Source organism: Sus scrofa, chromosome 13 (genome assembly GCF_054392235.1).
Source record: "Sus scrofa isolate SSC_HxYL_T2T_F1_AM1 chromosome 13, Sscrofa_HxYL_maternal_Yorkshire_Landrace_v2.0, whole genome shotgun sequence".
NCBI classification, from domain to species: domain Eukaryota; kingdom Metazoa; phylum Chordata; class Mammalia; order Artiodactyla; family Suidae; genus Sus; species Sus scrofa.
Genome location: NC_139395.1, coordinates 101,004,534 through 101,021,863, shown reverse-complemented (window position 1 = coordinate 101,021,863; position 17,330 = coordinate 101,004,534). Strand labels below are relative to the sequence as shown.

Genomic DNA, 17,330 nt, shown 5'->3' with positions numbered 1-17,330 from the left:
GCAACAAATGCATATCAGAGACAAAGATGGCAATTATTGAACAATCTAACAAAGACTTAAAATGATTCCAGAAATCACTAAGCTGATTAGAAAAATTTTTATTTTTCCCAGGTTTATTGAGATAGAATTGCCATATAACATTGTATAAGTTCAATGTCTACCACATGATGATTTGCTATATGTATATACTGTGAAATGATTACCACAATAAGTTTAGTTAACACATCTATCCCTTCACATCTTTATAATTTATTTGCTTGTGATGAGAACTTTTAAAATCTACTTTCAGAAGTTTTCAAATTTACAATACAATATTGTTAACTATAGTCACTATGCTATACATAACATCCCTACGACTTAGGTGTCTCATAACTCAAAGTTTGTGCTTTTTACCATCTTCATGAATTTCCCCTACTCCCCACGCAGCCTTTGTCAACCACAAACTGGTTCTTTTTTTTCCTCTGAGTTTTATTTTTTGCATTACATGCTGAAGTGAGATCATAATAGTATTTGTCTTTCTCTTTCTAACTTATTTCATTTAGTATGATCATCACTAGGCCCATCCACGTTGCTGCAAATAAAGTTATTTTATCCTTTTTTATGGCTGAATAATATTCTATTATACATATAATTCCACATATATATGACACATTTTCTTTATCAATTCATCCATCCATGGACACTTAAGTTATTTCTATACCTTGGCTATTGTAAATTATGATGGAAAGAACATGGGGTGCAAATGTTTTATTAATTTAGTGTTTTTGTTTTCTTTGAATAAATATCCAGAGTGGAATTGCTGGATGATATGGTCATTTTATTTTTAATTTTTGCAAAATCTCCATATTGTTTTCCATAGAGGCTGCACCAATTTACATTCCCCAAAACAGCATGCAAGGGTTCTACTCTCCACATCTTTGCCAACACTTATCCCTTTGAGAATCTCTTGTCTTTTTGATAATAACCAATCTAACACATGTGAAGTAATACCTTGTGGTTTTGATTTGAATTTCCCTGATGATCAGGGATGATGAGCATCTTTTCATGTACCTGTTGACCATCTGTATGTCTTATTTGGAAAAAAGTTTTTTCATATCTTCTTTCCATTTTGCAGATATTTTCTCCCATTAAGTGTCTGCATTGATGGTTTCTTTTGCTTTGCAGAAGCATTTTAATTTGATGTGGTTTCACCTGTTTATTTTTTGCCTTCATTGCTTTTGCTTTTTATATCAGATTCAAAAATATGCCCATGACCTATGTCAAAGAAATTACCACCAGTGTTTTCCTGTGGGAGTTTTATGCTTTCGGTCTTACATTAAAGTTTTTAATCCACTCTGAATTAATTGTGTATGGTATAAGATATAGGTCCAATTTCATTCTTTTTTTCTGTGGCTGTACAATAAATATGTTTTTATTGATTGAATGAATTAATGACTAATCACTTTTGAAACATTTTTTTTTTCTGACATACTTTTTTTCTTTTTCAGTTGTACCCATGATATATGGAAGTTTCTAGGCCAGGGATTAAATCTGAGTTGCAGCTCTAACCTATGCACAGCTGCAGAAATGCATTAACCCATTTTACTACAGTGAGAACTTCTGACAGACTCTTAGTATGCCAATACATTTTTTCCCCATTGCTACTTTGACAATTATTTATAAAATCACTGCAAAACTTTTGCATCTTTTTATATACACATTAGGTATATTTATCATGCATAGTCTTCTAAGAAATCTACCAAAAGAGAAATTAAGAGGAATGATATTCATATTCACATATTTTAGTTTAGAGATCTGTGTGAATCCATGTTTGGATGAGGCTGATTTGACTAGCTGCCTTGACAAATTCAGATTTGTATTTCAAATATTTCAGCATTGTGGAAAGCTATTTTCATCAGGTCAAGTATTGAATTCATTAACTATTTATCAGATGTGTGGCATTAAGCAGTATTAGGCTCCCAGCAGATGGCTCGGGACTTGAAATTTCTTGTCCACAACTTTATCTTGCATTCAGTTTGGTTTTATGTTCTATGGAGATGTATTTGCTTTGTGTTCTATTTGGTTTCCACATCTGGAGAGTAGTCTCAAAGATTATCCATGCTTTTTCCTTCTCCTTTTATCTCTGTCTTTATTTCACCCCAAGTTGCCTATTTTGAGACTTCCAAACCAGTTTAATTGTATTGCTTTTCTTCCCCTCCCTTTCTAGTAGATCTATTTCTTCCAAAAGAGGAAAGAAATTAAAGGTGATATTACTAATTTCTTTCTTTGTACCAATGTACACTTTTTTTTGCCATTAATCCTCATTCTTATTATTGCCACTTTTACTAAGTATCAGAGAGATATACTGATTTTCCAGAAAATAAATTATTTAAAAAATGGTGGTGATAGAATTTTTTTTTTTACCAGATTTCTCTCATTGCAACAGTTACTCTCCATCATTATATCTGTCTTACTTTTTCAAAAGGACAAGCCCCAGCCCATTATGTTTTTTTTTTTTTTTTTTTTTTGTCTTTTGTTGTTGTTGCTATCTCTTGGGCCGCTCCCGCGGCATATGGAGGTTCCCAGGCTAGGGGTTGAATCAGAGCTGTAGCCACCGGCCTACACCAGAGCCACAGCAACGCGGGATCCGAGCTGCGTCTGCAACCTACACCACAGCTCACGGCAACGCCAGATCGTTAACCCACTGAGCAAGGGCAGGGACCGAACCCGCAACCTCATGGTTCCTAGTCGGATTCGTTAACCACTGCGCCACGACGGGAACTCCCCTTTTTTTTTTTTTTTTTTCCATTATGTTTTGATAATAATTAGGAGATTAGTAATTACCTTCTGTGTCACATGCCCATTTCTGGTTTATTGTCTATTCTTGGTGCATCAGTACTTAAGAAGCCAGAAGTACTGCTAATAGACATCATCTTCATTTTCTCTTTATAACTCTAAGTACTACTTCTGTAATAGAAGTTCTTCCCTTTAACATCTATTAGTTTCCAGTTTTGAAACTGTTTAAATAATGATAGCCTGATGGTAGAAAGGGCTAGTTGTCCTGAGAGTGTAGCATTGTTCCAGGTATTATGCCAAGGCATTACCTGTTGTAGCCACACAACAAGCTGTGCAGCAGAGATTGTTCATGGGGAGGCAGTAGATGCTCACATTGGTCAAGTGACTCATAAAGATCTGTGTGAATCCAAAAGAATGGGCATAACCACCTCTTGATCAGGTAGGTAAATTTCCTCCTGAACTACTAGCTTTTAATCCATTATTTTCAAATTGAAAGCTGTGATTTATAGTATAAAATCATTTTCTATACTCTAAATCAAAACCATTACAGTCTGAAGACATTATACAAATATGCCAAATATAGGACATCTGGGCAGATGACTTTTCTCGCCATTATCAAATACCACATGTGCAAATTAGTTACTTAATAAGACTTGTTATTTAGGGAGCACGGTACATTTTTATCATACAAGTTTTTTTTTTCATTTGTTTTGGACACACATGTAGCATGAAGAAATTTCAGGGCCAGCCATCAAACTCCAGCTGCAATAGTGACAATGCCAAGAAGAAAGTAAAAGCAAACCCAGAAATAACTATTATTAACATATGATGCTTAACTTTCTAGCCATGTATTTATTTACAAAAAATAAAACATCCTGTTTGGTGTATTAGTTTTTATCTGGATACATTAGCAAATACTTTTGATGTCACTAAGTATTTTTCAACAGTATTATTTTAGTGGATACATAGTATTCTGTATTTTCCTTTTGCCAGGCTTTGTTTAACCAATACTCCATTGCTATTCATTTAGATTAATTTTAATGATAAGAGATTCATTTAACTATTCATTGAAATATATATTGAATGTTTACTCTGTCAGTTTTTGAACTTCCTATAGGGTATTGAAGATGTACATAAATTAAAATATTGTTTCTTTCAAGAACGATAAGATTAATGAGAGATACAGGGAATGAAATAGACTAGCATTTTATTATGAGTACTATGACAGAAAGTATAGAGTACTATAAGAAGGCATAGCCGCTCCTCATGTCCCAATTTTAGATATTAGAAAACACATTTTAGAGGGAATTATCCTAAGAACTGGTGATAAAGATGGTGGTGCTCTCCAATTGTTCCATATATTCTATTTCCTCTCTTATTTCTGAACAGCTTGGTGGAGACATCTGACTAGCTTCAGCTTCTGACATTGGACAAGAGTTCTGAATATTGAGTTGTCAATAAATAGCTGCTCAACTTTTGATAGGTCAGCCTTTCAGAGATTGAGTATCTTCCTGTGTAAAATGAGGTAGTTAGATCATGTGGCTTTCAAGGTCTATTTCTATGCTGATAACCTAATTTTCTCTGAAAATAGCATTAATTGAGTTAAAATTATAAAGGAAGGGAGTTCCTGTAGTGGCTCGGTGGAAACACATCTGACTAGCATCCATGAGGACAAATGTTCGATCCCTGGCCTTGCTCAGTGTGTTAAGGATCTGGCATTGCTGTGAGCAGTGGTGTAGGTCACAGACTTGGCTCTGGGATCTGGTACTGCTGTGGCTGTGGCGTAGGCCAGAGGCTACAGCTCTGATTCGACCTCTATCCTGGGAACCTACATATGCTGTGGGTGTGGCCCTAAAAAGAAAAAAAAAAAAAATTATGACGGAAGTGTTTGAGCTGTTAAACCAGAATTCCTTTCTGAGTGTAACAATAATTTACCTGATAGCCTTCTGGGAAAGAGTGCTTTTTTTAATGCTTCATTGTAGATGCTCTCACTGCTGTATAATATTTATTCAAAATAATGTTCCCATAGATAGCAGCTGCTCTTTAAGGTATCCAATGATAAGAAGATACTCTCATTTTGTAAGTACTTTAATTTTTTAAAGTGGCAAAAATAATCCATAAGACCTAAAGGAATGAAATTATGAGATTGGGAATATTACACCAAAGCAGGCAGCAGTGTGAATATTTTAGCTGGAAGGCCCTTTTAATTATCATCCAAATCAAGGTTATAGGTAGTTTCTTATATGCACAACTAGACTGGATAGATATAATTAGCTTTTTAAAAAGAGCATATATGCATTTTCCTGTGTATGTTTCTACTTGAAATTTACTGTAATTTCTGATATTTATTTTAGGAAATGATCTCCAAACAACCTAAGCAAATTGTATTATTGCTTTGATTAGGGATTTGGCATGCAACTTTTTTAGTTTTTATCCTATTCCAGCATAATATTCCTGGTGTCATTTTCAGAAGTAAAACTTGATATGATGGGTCAAATTCTGGTACATGTAGGAGGCCAGGCTTTGTGGGGTGGGATTGTCTAGAGTACCTCATTGTTTTGGGGCTCTCTTTGAGGTACCCAAGTAACTCCTATGAAGGCAGAAACTGCTGGTTATTTCCACTTTTCTTAACACCTAATTAAAAAGAAAATGCTTTTTTATGGAAATTAAGATTTTTACTTTTATTGTAAGTGGTCTCTTTAGCATTCCACGATTCCTTTCATAAATTTTTGCTTTAATGTACTTGGATGGTGATTTTATAGCAGAATAGGAAATTAAAATATACAAATTCACTTGCTCCAGAGAGTTCATTTTGTGACTTCAGCTTCTGGGAAATTGGATTGGTTCATTTTACAGAGAGAACACAAGGTATGGGTAATGCCATGTTTGAAGATATTCTGACTATGGCTGCTCGCTTTCATTCCCTTGCATCTTAGTCTTCTCCATCTTTTCTTATCCAAACAGCGACACTGGGAAGTAATTCTAGAGTCCCTTGTATTTTGATAAAATTACCAAATTTGTGACTTCAGACTGAGGTAGCTTTGGGAAACCTATGAATCCCTATGGGGTATACTAAACTTGCGTTCTTGGGTTGGCAAGAAGCAGGTATAACCACAAGGAAGGAAAGAAAAAGGAGACCTGCAATTTCCATCAGTAGATCATTGAGTTAAGTTCCAAGGGCTTTCAAGGATTTTGTCTTATTACTAAACCAAACCAAAAACAAACAAACAAACAAAACCCCTAATGGACCCTGAGCTTTTAACCAGGCTGCACTTTGACCAGGCTGTGGATCAATGATGCTGCTGCTGTTGCCAAGCAACAACACATTTGACAATTGCCTGGTATGATTATAGTGCCAAATACATTTAGACAAGTTGCCGACCATTCCCAGAGGAAAATCCCTTTCTACTCTTAGTTCTGAGGAATGTTTCCAAATTTGTTAGTATCATCTTCCCAATACATGACATCCATCTGTGACCTGGTCAGGATTTTGCCAACTTTCAGCTCGACATCTATGAGTCTTGCAGTAAGTACAATACTTCAGCAATTTTAGTGTTAAGTAGACAGTGTACTCTGTGGGCGCAGGCAGTTTGGTTCATTTTGATATCCCCCAGAAAGCCTTCTGTAGTTCATGTAGCAGATACCATACAAGCATTCATTGTATATATGAATGTAGCCCCCTTTATCCATGGTTTCAGTTACCTGTGGTCAACCACATTTCAAAAATATTAAATGTAATGGAGTTCCCTCATGGGGCAGTGGGTTAAGTATCTGGCATTGTCACTTCATCGGGTTGGGTCATACAAACAGGAATTTGTTCACGTAAATATACTTAGAAATGATTTACTAGTTACCATTGTGTCATCATTTCCCTAAACACTTAGAGATATAACATCTTATTTTCTGCCCATAATATATTGTGTGGGACCACTCCAACTTAGAGAAAATGAATGCGCTATGTAGATATAGGGTTGAAAAAAAAGATTCCTTTCTTGATTGAGGTGTAAAGCAAATAAGAATTTGTAACAGTAATGTGATAGAGCACAAACATTTTCCCTTACTTTTCACTTGTAAAATAATCTCTTTATGTGTAATAATGTTTATTTTATTCTTATAAGTTCAATATGCAGAGACGTTTTGATAAATGTTTAATAACCAGCTCTCTAAGAAAAGCAGCCTGATTTGTAGTATTTGTTGATTCCTGTGGTGTAAATAATCCCATCATGTTCTATTTTAACCTACTTGGTGTGAACATAGAATTGGGAAGTGCATAGTAGCACCCTGTTATGATGTTCCCACCATGTGAGTCATAAAGAATCTCAAGAATATAGATAATAGAAAAATAATTTATAAATGATTATTACATTTCTTATTAATATAATTTCATTATAAGTTAATATAATGTAACTTTTAATAATAGATGTGTTTAACAATTGCCTGACAAAATTACTGAACATTTAGCATTGCTCCTGGTGAGCCAGCTGGCACTAGCATAGCACTGGAAGATAGGTCCTGGTAAACTGTTCCCTTTAAAAGCCGTTTTTCTCTTTTTCAGGTGAACATTGCATAAGACACAGAGCAATGTTATAGTCTATACACCATTTCTCATGTATATAATCTAAGGTTGGGTTTATTGACTTACTATCCAAATAGTGTATGATTTTATGGTGCAATTATCGTGTTTAGGGGTTCCCATCGTGGCACAGCAGAAATGAATCCAACTAGAAACCATGAGGTTGCAGGTTGGATCCCTGGCCTCGCTCTGTGGGTTAAGGATCCGGGGTTGCCATGAGCTGTGGTGTAGGTTGCAGATGTGGCTTGAATCTCACGTTGCTGTGGCTATAGCATAGGCTGGCGGCTGTAGACCCCTAGCCTGGGAACCTCCATACGCAACCCTAAAAAGACAAAAGACAAAAAAAGAAAAAAGAAAAAAGAAAAGAAAAACAATTATCGTATTTATTCCTCATTCATTTTTGTATAACCTGACTCCCCTAAAAATCCTAAAACAGAGAAGGAACTGGCATCTGACTTTAATATCTTGACTTGCTTTTGCAAGAAATGCTCATTTAATGAATTTAGTATTGTGTTAAAAAATTATGCCAATTTCTCAAAATAAGACAGAATTTTAAACTTGAAATGGGAAGCGTGTAGCTATGAAAATGCTTTGAAATTCTTATTCATATAATGAATGGTGATGCTGGCTCCCTGCTTCCTCTTGGGTTAGGGGTATGTCTTTTACGTAGGAGACTGGTAAACCTCCTTGACATTGATGAGGAGACTGTACACAGTGTTGGTCCAAGAAGCCCTGGGAAGGCATTTTGTTGATTATTTAATTTTGTAAGTCAGGTTTATCAGTGCTTAAGAATTCAACACATGCAATTGACACAGGCATTTTACAGTGATTTCAGATCAATTACACTAGATTAAAAAGAAGCTTTATATTTAGGTTATTTTGCATTCTTTTTACGTGCACAGTGAGAGGAAAGAATTATGATTGAGGGACTTAAATGGGCTGGTTATCTTCAATTTCTTTGGCCAATTTTGAGCAGTTTATATTTCTTTTACTATATCAGCTCTAGTTATCATTGTACTTATATGACACTGAACCTGAAAAACCGTGATTTTCTACAAAGGCTGAGGAAAATGGTTATAAGAGAACAGTCTTAGCCTTGTAGAGGTCATTTTTAGTAGACTATTGTGTTGAGTCTGGATAATGATCTCATATGCAATTATAATGTTTTGTTCGTTTTTTTCCCCTGAATTCTTAGTCTGTCATACTTTTAAATTCAGAAAGCACTGGGCATTGCCAAATTTACTTTTTCAACTTGGATAGAGTGAAAACTCCAGATTTAAAATTCCTTGATATGATGGAGGGTCTATAACATTAAGTTTGTAAAATTGAGAAAAAGCCTAAGAACTAAAGGCTATTTTATTTTGATACAATAGTGACAGTTCTTCTAGTGTTTTGGCCTTTCAGTGTCATTCCTCTTATAATCGTGTTCAGCCACATGAAAATTAAATGACATTCAGGAGCAAACCCTCTGATGGTTGAATAGATGAGAACTTTTGTTTGTGTTCTTAGATTTTACTTTATTCTTTATCTCTGTCACTTGTTATATTTCATTTTAATATGAAATCTTATTGGTTTTGAAAGTAATGGCATTGTAAACAGTGAGTAAAAGAAATTTTCCTGATAGAAATGAATGTGCATCATTAGTACAAGAACTTTGCTTTTTTTCCCCCTCAAATATTTAAGAAGCAATAAAAGATAATATTGCCTTGGATTATAGAATTTGATTCATGGTGACATTTCCCCTCTTCCTTGGCAAACTCAATTGAGGCAAAACCCCAAAACAAAGAACAGCAAAGACAGGTTTCTATAAATCAGCATCAAATAGCTACTTAATAGAACATTTGGAGGGATAATTATATTCCAGAAGGAGATAATACAAGCACATCTCATTTTCTTGCACTTCACTTATTACACTTCAAAGACATTGTGTTTTTTCTACCAGTTGAAGTTTTCTGGCTACTGTGCATCAAACAAGTCCATTAGTGCCATTTTCCCAATAGCATTTGCTCACTTCATGTCTCTATGTCACATTTTGGTGGCTTTCACAATATTTCAAACTTTTTCATTATTATTACATTTTTTATGGTGATCTGTGATCAGTGATTTGATGTTACTATTAAGTCACTGAAAACACAGATGATGGTTAACACGATTTTACCAATAAAGCTTTTTGTTTGTTTGTTTTCTTTTTATGGCCACACCCACAGCATATGGGAATCCCAGGCTAGGCGTCAAATTGGAGCTGCAGCTCTGGGCCTATACCACAGCCACATTAAGGCTGGATCCAAGCATCTATGACCTATGCTGCAGTTTGCAGCAATGCTGGATCCTTAACCCACTGAAAAAGCCAGGGATCCAAATGCATCCTTAGGGACACTCTGTAATAAAGTATTTAAATTAAGGCATATACTTTGTTTTTCCAGATATATATAATTCTATTTCACTTTTAATAGACTACAGTATGGTAAAAGTATAACATTACTTTTATATGTACTGGGAAACATCAAAATTCATGTGACTCCTTTTATTTCAATATTAGCTTTATTGTGGTGGTCTGGAACTGAACTTGCAGTATTTCCAAGGTCTCCCCATATTCAGAAAATATGCTGTGGTATGGATACAAAGATGTTATATTGAAGCACAACTCTGTTAGCAGTGACTGGGTGAATTTGAAAAGAACCAGAAGTCTGGTTTCTTTATTTGTTAACATAGATAAAAATGACAGAAATATGTAATAGAGTTGTTATGTGGATTAAATGAAAAAAAATGAAGTGTAGGTAAAGTATTTAGAACTTGATAAGTTTTGCACCAAGGGTGGCAGTGTCTTGCACAAAAGAAAAATCCAGTGATATATTGTGCTCTCACTTGAGATATTTTTCTCTTCTTTGAATATTTAGTCTCTTTAAAACCATGCATTTTAGCAAAGCCAAACTTTCCCTGTCATAAATTAGAGAAAAAATATTTCATTTTTTGACTTTAATATCCCATATTCAACCAGCTAGCTTTTTTAATACTCTGGTTTCTGTAAAATTGTTATTCTTTTCATATTTCTGTTTTTCACTAAAATTGTTTCATTGATCTTAATAAATTTTCCTCATCTAAAAGTTTGGACAAGTCCTCAAGCCCAGTCAATTTAATTCTCATCAAAATGGTGCCTCCAGAGTTCCAGTAGTGGCGCAGTGGAAACGAATCTGACTAGTATCCGTGAGGATGCAAGTTTGATCCATGGCCTTGCTCAGTGGGCTGGGGATTTGGTGTTGCTGTGAGCTGTGGTGTAGGTTAGCAGCTGTAGCTCTGATTTACCCCCTAGTCTGGGAAACTCCATATGTCACAGGTTGGCCCTCCAACCTATGACCAGTGGGTTGAATATTTTTAGCTATAATTAAAAAAAATTCATCTCATAGTAATAAATATCTTTATTAATATCTTCCAAATGGACTTTCTCTACAATTCCTTTGCAGTTGATTTTAAGATTTTAATTTAATTTCTTAAGAGAGAATTAAAATTTTTAAAATGCATCAATGACATAGTGGCCAATAACGAACATTAAAATGATCACCATTTCAATTTACTTCTTAAACATGCTATAATAAGAACCTCATTATTTAACTGATGTTTGTAACTAAAATGATAGGAATAGTGACCACCACATTCAAAGTATAGAACAGTTCTATCACACCAAAATCCCTTCCCTGATCTGATTTCTGTATCATTTTTTTCTTTTTTCAGAATGTCACATGTGTGAAATCATTCAGTACAGTATAATGCTTTTGAAATTCATACAAATTGTTTCATATATCAGTAGTTCATTCCTTTTTAATTGGTGAATAACAGTTAATTTTGTAGCTATACCATAATTTATCCATTTTCCAGGTGAAGGATGTTTGGTATGTTTCCAGTTTTGAGTGAGTATAAATGAAAAAAAAAAAAAAAGGTAAAACATTCATTTACATGTCATTGCATAGATGTATGTTTTCAGTTCCCTTGGTAAGAGTAGGATTTCTGGGTCATACTGTAGGTTTGTGTTCAATATTATAACAAAGTGGCCATGTCATCTATACTCCCAAAAGCAATGTAAATGAGCTCTAGTTGACACAGAGAGAGAGAGACAGAGAGGGATTTAAGGAATTGGCTCACAATTGTGGCTATGAGGGCTGGTGAGTCTAAAATCCATAGGTCAAGGCAGCAGGCTGCAGATTCAAGAGGACCCTCCCATATTCGTCAAAGAATTTTTTGCAGTAGTCAAGAGGTGGAAACAACCTAAATATTCATTGGTAGGTGAATAAAGAAAATTATATATATACACACACAATGAAATATTATTTTCTTAAAAAAAAAGAGAAAATCCTGTCATATGCTGCAACCTGGATGAACTTTGAGGATATTATGCTAAATGAAACATGCCAGTCACAGAAGGACAAATGCTACTTGATTCCATTTATATAAGCTATCTAGGGTTGTCAAACTCATAGAAGTGGAAAATAGAACAGAGGTTGCCAGGAGCTGGTGGGTGTGGAAAATGGGAAGATACAGTTCAGAGGGATATAAAGTTTCAATTTGGCCAGACGAAAAAGTTCTAGAGCTCTGATTACAACATTGTGCTTACAACTAATCGTACTGTTCATTTAAAAATGTATGAAGAGGGTAGATCTCATGTTATTATTTATTCTTTTTTTTACTGAAATTACAGAAAAAAGAGATGATGTTGCAAGCTTGTGTCTTAAGACTGAAAACTCAGGCAGAATTTGTATGTGGCAGTTTGGAGGCAGCCCTCCTTTTTCTTTTCTTTTTTTTTTCCTTCAATTTTTATTGTTACACATTCTTATGACATTTCCTTTTGTAGGGAACAGGAGATTAGCAAGATAGTTTTTTAGAAGATTCCATTCTAAATACACATTTGAAACAAACAATATCAAAACAACCAGTGGAAAGGTGAAAAACATGACATTAATACTGCTTTGTCTACACAACAATAAATGTGAAAAGACTGGTTGTGTCCTCACCCTGTTCCACCACATAGATGACTACTATTATCTCCAGAGGGATTGCTTTTAAAGATCATGGAGCTGTGGGGTGAACTGTCACAGTGTCAAGGGCATGCCTCACTCCTGGGTTTTCCAGAGCAGAATTCCTTTTTTATCAGGAAATTTTAGCCTTTGCTGTTAAGGCCTTCAACTGATTATTAGGAACTTTCCTATATTACCGAGAAAAATCTTAAAATCAATTGATTATAAATATTAATCACATCTAAAAAGTACCTTTTTACCAATATCTAATCCGGTATATGGCCAAACAACTAAGTCTACTCACTATATTCTAGCTAAATTGACACATAAAATTAACCATTACATGGTGTAAGAAATCTTCGTCCAATTTAAAATTACCAACATTTTTCTTTTTTTAATAAAAAATTTTAGTTTCAGATTTTGTGTGTTTAGGTCTATGATTCATTTTGAGTTACTTTTGCATGTGGTTTGAAATAAAGACGAACGTTCTTTTCTTTTAGGGCCACACCTGTGACATATGGAAATTCTAGGGCTAGGGGGTTGAATCACAGCTACAGCCACTAGCCTACACAACAGGCAACAGCAACACAAGATCTAAGCCACGTTTGTGATCTATGCAGCTGCTTGCAGCAATGCTGGATCCTTAATGCTGGATCCTTCACCTACTGAGCAAGACCAGGGATCAAAGCTGCATCCTCACAGACACTAGGTCGGGTTCTTAACCTGCTGAGCCACAATGGGAATTCCATGAGGTTCATTTTTAGAGGAGGAGGGGATATGCAAGTCGAATCGTTCCAGCATCATTTGTTGAAAAGACTGTCTTTTCTTCATTAATTATCCTGCACCTCTGTCACATATCATTTGACTGTATATGTGAGATTCTATTTCTGACCGTTGATTCCCTTGCATTGATCCATATGTTAATTCTTATGCCAGTTCCATAATCATCTTGATTACTGTAACTTTGAAATAAAATAATGATTGCTCCAATTTTTTCTTCTTTTTCAAAATTGTTTTGGCTATCCTAGATCAAGTGCTTCCCATGTAAATAATATAATCAGCTCATCAATTTCTGGGTGACCATGACTGTTACTGCCAGTGAGGTGCAGGGCCATGTCTAGGGCACAGATGTGTTTAGAGAAGTGATGTCAAATCTATTCTGTTGGCCACTAAGTGCATTATTGACAATCTGGGGAAGGGTGGGAACTGTGAGAGAGATGCCTTGGGCTCCAGACTATGAAAAATTCGGGCAACAGCTCATTACAGACTTGATTCTGCCCATACAAGAGATAAAAATTGTTACTTTTGAGTCTGATTTTGTTTCACCGTATGCCTGAAATACAATATTTTAAATCAACTAGAGACTCTCGTACTAAGTGAATAAATCAGGCAGAAAGAGAAAGACAAATATCATATTCTAATAAAATTTAATTATAAAAAGCCTTACAGAAATGGGTCATTCTCTGTTCATTTGCATCACTACTTTAAATTATTGAGTTTTTCCCTGTTCCCCCTCCAAAACATATGAAATCTCATTTTTCCTCCTGTATTTTGCCAGGAATTTATTTATTTTTACGCATAAGTTCTTGGGCCAGGGATCAAACCCCCACTATAGCTGTAACGGGATCCACAGCAGCGACAATGCCAGATTGTTAACCTGCTGAGCCAGAGCTCCCAGGACTTTATTTCTTCTGTTCTCTTCCTAGTCATCATTTCTCCCATGCTGCCAAGCAGTGAGTTACATTTAAGTATTCCTTTAACTTATAACTCAGAAACCACTTTTATGCATAAAACAGCTAGGAATTCACGAGGTATACCAATCCAACTGAGAGAAAGAGAAGTGCCGATCCTAATAAGATGAGATTTATTAAGTTGGGGAAGAGGTCCCTTTTTTCATATATAGCTTTTTAACAAAATCTCTTAAGAGTCAGATCTCATGATTTGAATTTCACACAGTGAATATTTCTTACTGTTTTTCAATTTGTTCCTAAATATGTGTAAGAGTAAAGTTATCAGTTTCATTGTTGAGTCATTGTTGCTCTTCCTTTCCTAATATTTTCCAAACACTTCATGTCCAGAGAACCAAAATGTCATAGGGTGATACAAAGAAAAGATGCTCAATACAGAATGTCATTTCCTTTCCCCCATCTCCCCTGCCCCACCCCATGGCCACCGAATCTGTCTTTTTGTTCTCATATGCATTTGAGCATTGGAATAGTCTCTCATAGATGGAAGTGTCTCATCAAGGCATAGCTTCTGTAGGAAGTGTGCTTGAAGTTTGATTCAATCAATCAGAGAGTTTCTATGAATAAAATAACATGGAAAAGCCTGGATTTGATATTAGGATTTAAGTTAATACAAGTTCCCATAATAATGTTCAGACCTAATAGTTCATATATCTTCAGTAATTCTTAATAAAAACCAAATCACTATCAAGTTTTGTGTTGTCAAAATGTGGCCTCTGACAAGTTTATTTTTTTAATTTATTTTTTATTTTTAAAAAAATTTTTTTGGTCTTTTTGCCATTTCTTGGGCTGCTCCTGCGGCATATGGAGGTTCCCAGGCTAGGGGTCTAATCGGAGCTATAGCCTCCAGCCTATGCCAGAGCCACAGCAATGTGGGATCCAAGCTGCATCTGCAACCTACACCACAGCTCACGGCAACGCTCATGGTTCCTAGTCGGATTCGTTAACCACTGCGCCATGACGGGAACTCCTCCTCTGACAAGTTTAAATCTTTGTCCCACAAATCATCTTAAGCCTCCTTAGGACAGTTTACTGTTAACTTGGAAGTTATTTGTAATTACAGACAGTACATAATTCCCTATGATATAAAGAGCTTAGTACCCATATTTACCAATACTTCTAAGCTCTATTTTGAAGATCAATATTGATAAAGAACTTTCTTTTTTTTCAAGTAAAGTTGAATATACATACATATAAATAAACATAAATATTATTGGTATCACTACTTTCACTCTGATTTGTGCCTTTCTTTAGAAAAAAATGTAATTGGTCATAAGTGGGAGGGGATCGTGGGGAAATAGAAGATGCTTTTGGTTTTTATCTAAGTAATATCATTAATTTTTGCTCTTAAAGAAGTCCCATATTCTTGGATTAGAGGTTTGGGATTGGCATATGCACACTGTGGTATGTGGAATGGTTGGCCAACGGGGACCTGCTATGTATGGCACAGGGAACTCTACTCAGTATTCTGTGATAATCTACGTGGGCTAAGAATCTGAAAAAGAAGAGATGTGTGTATATGTATAAATGAATCACTTCATTGTAGAGCAGAAATTATAACATTGTAAATCAACTATACTTCGATAAAACTTTTATTTTTAAAGTCCTATATATTTTAGTTTTCTCAATAACTGGTCAGTATTTCACAACATGGAAAGGCTTAATACCATATTCCCTCTCCTTATTTTCTTTTATTCCAAAGAGTCTACCTTTGGTGTAGACTAGGCTTTCTGGTGCCTATTTTTTAGGTTTCACTTCTCATTTTCCTGTGATTCCCTCCCATTGAGAACAGTTGTCACATCAGAGTAACATCATTTTCTATGTGATCAAAAGTGTTGATGTAGCAGTCATACTAAAAATTGGGAGATTTTACTCTCTCCTTCCAGAATTTACGTTATTTAAGATACAGAGCCTAGTGGGGACCCAGGCCTATCTTTGTGAACTTATGGTCTACATCAAATCATAGACTTAGCATCAGACTAAAATTTAGAAAGCAGTGTATTCAGGATACCATATATATCTTAGTTATTCTTTGACATTTAAGATAAGCTTTAACTCATTAAATAAAGCAAAATATTCAATGGCAAATTATCTTCTGAGTGATCATTTTTATTCACAATTCTTTTAAAGAAGTGCTACTATTAGTCTATTAAATATTGTTATGTCTTTATGGTACCTAAACTCAAATGATTAGCTCCCCATTAGCCATAAGGTGCCTTTTAGCAATAAAGTTATTCTGCTCTAACATGATATTTATCAAGGAGCTTGGAGTTCCCTGGTAGCTCAGAGGGTTAAGGATCCGGCATTGCCAATGCTGTAGCTTTGGTTACTGTTGTGGTGCAGGTTCAATTCCTGGCCCAGGAGCTCCACATGCTGTGGGCTCACCCAAACGAAAACAACAACAACAACAACAACAACAAAAGAGTGCTCACTTCAGCAGCACATATACTAAAACTGGAACAAAATAGGGACGATTAGCATGGTCCCTATGCAAAGATGACACACAATTTCATGAAAAGTCCATGTTTTTAGGGTGGGAATAACTATATACACACTACTATAAAAAATAGAGGTACTACTACTTAGTAGTACTAATACTATTACTACTCAATAATATGTAATAACCTATATTGGAAAAAAGAACGTATATATTTAAATGTATGACTGGTTCACTTTGCTATACACCTGAAACTAATACAACATTGTAAATCACTTATACTACAATAAAATTAGGTTTTAATTTAAACTTAATTCAAACTCCAAAAAACAAAACAAAACCCCAAAACAACAAACAAGCAAATACAGGAGAACTTGCTTTTTGGAAATTCACGTTTGAGATAATAAGGCCTCTGAGAAAATAATTTTAGCGCCAACTACTGAAAATCTATGCGACTTTATATCCAGAACCCTAAGGAAACAATAATTGGTGCCTTTGAGATAATTTGGGACAGGGTCAACAATGAAATACTCAAGAGAAGTGAAAATTCGCAAAGGCAATTGGCTGGAAATGCTGGCTTGTGAGCAGTGGGAGAACGTGGTTAGAAGAGACCTGTAAGCAAAGGAGGATCCTGCAAGCATTATAGACTTCAATTCCCCTTCAAGGAGATTAAACCCAAAAGCTTCTGGCCATATCTCATTGTAATGCCCCTTGTCCCACCTTGACCAGCCTGGGCTGCTCACTCCCTGCTAGAGAAGGAATGTTGCCCATTCCTCACCTGGCCACACATAACC

The 17,330-nt window shown here is 35.3% G+C and overlaps 1 non-coding gene across 1 annotated transcript; it reads left to right on the top strand.

Annotated features, from left to right (window-relative positions):
* Positions 1-16,523: 16,523 nt before the first annotated feature.
* On the top strand, positions 16,524-16,630 carry LOC146397520 (U6 spliceosomal RNA). Its single transcript, XR_014825336.1, has one exon. It is a non-coding gene; the product is annotated as a U6 spliceosomal RNA (small nuclear RNA).
* Positions 16,631-17,330: the final 700 nt, after the last annotated feature.